Here is a 4,841-nt window from a genome sequence, read left to right as displayed (position 1 = left end):
CTAGGCTTATCTTTGGTTCAAAATCAGCCATTGTGATTTTTTGCAACAGACACATTCCGCATTTGACTTCTCAAATGCTCACCAAATTCCAGCATCTACTCTATCACACATATAGGAGCCTATGGAGCTTGGCAGGGAAGCTGTTAAAGTGTTTCTACTCTAAGGTCTCCTACACCTGGTGTATCAGAGATGGGAGGCACTGCCAAAGTGTGATACCTGCCTCAGTTTTCTTGCCAAATTCTCTGTCTTTAAAGCTGAAGCTCAGGCCTCTCATGCCCAAAACCACCAAATGCTGGGTAAAGAGAAAAACAGGAGAGGAACACCTTCATTATCACATACATATCTGAGAAGCAAGAGGTTTGACCTGTGAATAAAAAGATAGAGTCTTGAGCGAGGGGGGTGGTACTTCCCAGCTAGGGGAGGCACCACAGTCTATACTTCAAAGAAGATCCAGGAAATCCATACCACTGGACAAGAAAAAGAAACATGAGAAGAGTTACTTGCACAGTCTAATTTACTTAGATTTATTCTGCCTGGAGGAATTTTTTTTTTTAGTATTTATTTTTTTCTTTTTTGCAACTAATTCATGTTAACTAGAAAAGACTTGGAAAACATAGAGATGAAACTATACATCACCTGAGATTCTACCACCTGGACATAATCACTAATAACATCTTCATGTATTTCTTCCCAATCTGTTCTTTTCCTCTGCATACATAGGTGTAGATAAAAATAGACAGACAGATTTTGCCTCATATAGTACATAGGGTTGTTTAACCCTTTTTATCCCTCAATTATTTGTTGTGGAGGTTTTCCTAGTCATCCAGATTCTATAACATGATTTAGAGGTTACAGGGTCAAGAATGCGGTATGGTAGGCCGCCTCTGGGTGCTGATGACCCACAGGGACTCACAGGCAAACTGACATTGCCTAATTCTTACCAGTCTCCTCCCTCCAATGTTGCAACACTCTGAGGCCTGGCTCCTTGCCAGAGGAGCCACCTCTAGGCCAAGTCCCCAGTGTGACACCACTTAACTTTGGGTAGTACACAGCCTACACCTCCCTTAAGCCTATGACACTGAACCTAGCTGGAAAAAAAAAAATCTGCTCAACTGTCCACAATATTTGAACTACTAGCCTTGGGTTAACTGGCCACCTGTGCCAGAGTCAACAACTTACACAGCCTCATTTCTTCAGCCCCACCTGATTCTATTTTCCTCCCTGCTTGCCCCTGTAGGTCAGAGGCCAGCACATCCTCTTTCCAAGCCCCTTTCTATAATGAGAAGCATACAAAGGGCATGTTGATAAAAGCAAATTGTCATGCATTATATTATCTTGCCTGATGATCCCCATTTAGGTGCTTGGATTTTAGGCTGTCAGTACCTGATGCAGATCTTCTCAATGAGGGAAGGGATCATCTTTGGCCTTTTCATTCACCTGGTCATATTCATTCACCAGTTACTTATTATTATATTATCATTATTATTATTATTTTGCTGCTCTACCCAGATCTTGCCCTAGACATCAAGGCTCATTGCAGCCACTCTCCTACTCTAGTCATAGCAGCATTCAGCATCCTGTGTCCCCAGGCAGGTCCTCTATAAATGGTTTTGCATCAGGTTCCACAAATGATGACATTGCTGATGTGGCCTGATTGCTGATGTGGCTTGAAGGTGAGGGGGTGACCACATTCCCTATGAAGAGGGGGTCTCTGAGCACACACTGGGTTAAGGTGTGCCCTGCAGGACTGAAGCAATGGCCTGTGGGTGGGGACCACTGGGTGGATGTCTGGGGACCTGCTAACAGAAGCCCTGCAGCATCACACACTTTTTTTTTTTATTAAAGTATAGCTGATTTACAATGAAGTGTACAGAAAAATGATTCTTTTTCAGGTTCTTTTCCATTGTAGAACATTTATTTATTGAGCACTTACTATGTGACAATTGCTATGTGACATGATCTGGTCTTTAGGGAACCTACATTCCAGAGAAGGAGATTAAAAAGATAAAGACAACTGAAAAACACAATAATTAAAAGTATAAAAAATGTTATCAAGAAACAAAGACAGAGGTTGAGATAGGGAGTACTTAAGGGACTGATTTTAAAGAGTATAATCAGGAGGAATTCCTAATGTGGCACAGCAGAAATGAATCCAACCAGTATCCATGAGGATGTGGGTTTGATCCCTGGCCTCGCTCAGTAGATTAAGGATCTGTCATTGCCATGAACTGTAGTGTAGGTCCCAGACACGGCTCAGATCCCACATTGCTGTGGCTGTGGTATAAGCTGGCAGCAGCAGCTCCAATTCAGCCCCTAGCCGGGAACTTCCATTTGCTGCAGGTGCAGCCCTAAAAAAGAAGAAGAATACACTCAGGAAACACAATCCTGAGGAGGTTTCTAGCACAGTGGGGAGATTTCCTTTCCTGGGATCTCAAATAATTAAATTCTTCCCCTTACCATTTTCTACAGCACCTATACATTACAGACCAGAAGGCTAAAATCCTTAGGACTTTATACCATTTCTGGCCCATGTGTCCTTAGGTCTCACAAGTGCCCAATGCATATTCCTTCTCACTAAAATATATCTATTGCCACCTCACTTGAAGTGCTTAAATTCCCATCAGGAATGAGTTAAAGGATTAAACATTATAAAATGCATTTTTCTCCAGCCGGCAGCAGTTCAATGCATAAATTATGCCTTTGATCCTGGCAACTCTTCAGCAACTAAAAAGATGTTTGAAATAGGAAAACAGGAAATACCACAGAGAAATGTGTCTCTTTGTTTCGTTGGAGAAAAACCTTTGCATCAGAGGTGGTACAGTAGTGAAAGAAGCTAGAGTTTAAGAGTGAGCCAAACCTTGGAACTGAATTCCTGCTCTGCCGCTTGCTTAGTATGGTCCCCTAAGGCAAACTACTTAACCACACTGAGCCTCAATTTCTTCATCACAGGATGAGAATACAGTACACCATGCAGTATAGATCTAAGAAATAGAAACAATATATGTAAAGCCTTAGCACACTGCTCTCACATGGAGACACTTTCTACATAGCTATTGTTATCAGTACTTAATAACTTTGTGATGTACGAATCGCCATCCCCATTGTATCTATACACTATACTCATATTACGCTCCTCTTGCTCCGAGGAGTTAAATGATTCACCCAGAATTGGAATCGAGGTGAAGATTTGACTCCAATACTATGTACTTAACTATGTTTTGGAGCCCTGGGAAGGACTCAAATGTAAATAGTATCTTTGCAGAATCCATAAGCGGTATAAGGTCATCAAAAGGAAGAACTGGCAGGTAGAATATTATTTGGTGCCAGGATGTACATTAGAATGAAGAACATGACAAAGGGAGCACCAACTTGCCTGCGACTGCAGTAACTCAGGGGGGTGTGTGCGCAAGGATCAGTGAGCAAGTGAGCAGGAAGGATAAGGAAGGTGGGATCCATCAGATTAGGGGCTGGTGAAAAGAATCTGCTACAGGGTCCTAAAAGACAACCCATATGCACCAAACACTAATGAAGGGACCTAATTCAGATGATGTTTCAAAAATATTTTACTCTATTCTGAGAAAGACATTTTATTTCAAAATATTTATCTGGAGATGGTAGTGCCCTGACTGACGTCCTGGAGTGTACACAGTTCAGGAATCTTTTCGACTGACACACAGAGAAAATTACAGTGCTCCACCCTGAAGATTGAGCTCCAGCCAGAAGTAAAGAGCAGGATCCACAGTAAATCCCAGCTTTTGGACTGAGCCAACATAGGGACAGGAAAGAGAAGGGGGCACCAGGATGCACAGGCTTCACAGGAAAGGCTCCTGCGGCTTTGGGCATAGGTTTCTTGGCAGCGAATAAAATGGGGGAGCTACAGAAAGGCCCAGCAATCATGACTAGATCAATTGTTTGAGAGTCTTAATTCCAAACCTCATCAGAGCAGGGAGTGATGAAGCTTTGATCTATTTCCTAACATTGTCAAGACTCCTTTGGGGAACAGGCAGGAGATTGAGTCTGCATTTGGGAGACTTAATCACACATATTCAGAAGTGCTGCAGAAAATAACATGGAAAATGAGGCCTGAATTAGATGCTTACTTTATTCAGCATAGGTGGAGATATTTACCAACTGACCTTCAAACAGGGAACCAGACGGTACAGTCGCTATTTCTAGTACTAAGTAGAGTGGTGATCTCTGAAGAGGTATTTAATCCTGAGATTATCATACCCAAGTACCATTGGCGGAGTTTCTGTCGTGGCGCAGTGGTTAACAAATCTGATTAAGAACCATGAGGTTGTGGGTTCGATCCCTGGCCTTGCTCAGTGGGTTAAGGATCCGGCATTGCCATGAGCTGTGGTGTAGGTCGCAGACTCGGCTTGGATCCTGCGTTGCTGTGGCTGTGGCATAGGCCAGTGGCTACAGCTCCGATTAGACCCCTAGCCTAGGAACCTCCATGCGCCATGGGAAGTGGCCCTAGAAAAGGCAAAAAGACAAAAAAAAAAAAAAAAATACCATTGGGATAAAGTTCCTTCCCTGAAACATAATATACTGAACCCCAGAGGTTCAGAAAGGAATGTGAGACACTGGTGTTGGAATTTAAAGTCTAGTTAAGAAGTTGTGAGGCATGTACATCTGTTTTGAATAGAAAGAATTTAGATATTTAGTAGAATTGTGATAGGAAATCAATGAGAGCAAGAATATGAAGAATCCTGAGACTTCAAGGTACTCAACTGGCTTCGTGACACACTGGTTTCCAGATACATCTCCTGACAACACAATACTCTGAAGACTGAACAAGCCACAAAGGATGAGGAGGTGGCTGTGCCTCACAGGGGATG

Source organism: Sus scrofa, chromosome 15 (assembly GCF_000003025.6).
Source record: "Sus scrofa isolate TJ Tabasco breed Duroc chromosome 15, Sscrofa11.1, whole genome shotgun sequence".
In the NCBI taxonomy this organism is placed as follows: Eukaryota; Metazoa; Chordata; class Mammalia; order Artiodactyla; family Suidae; genus Sus; species Sus scrofa.
This window is presented reverse-complemented; position numbering follows the sequence as displayed.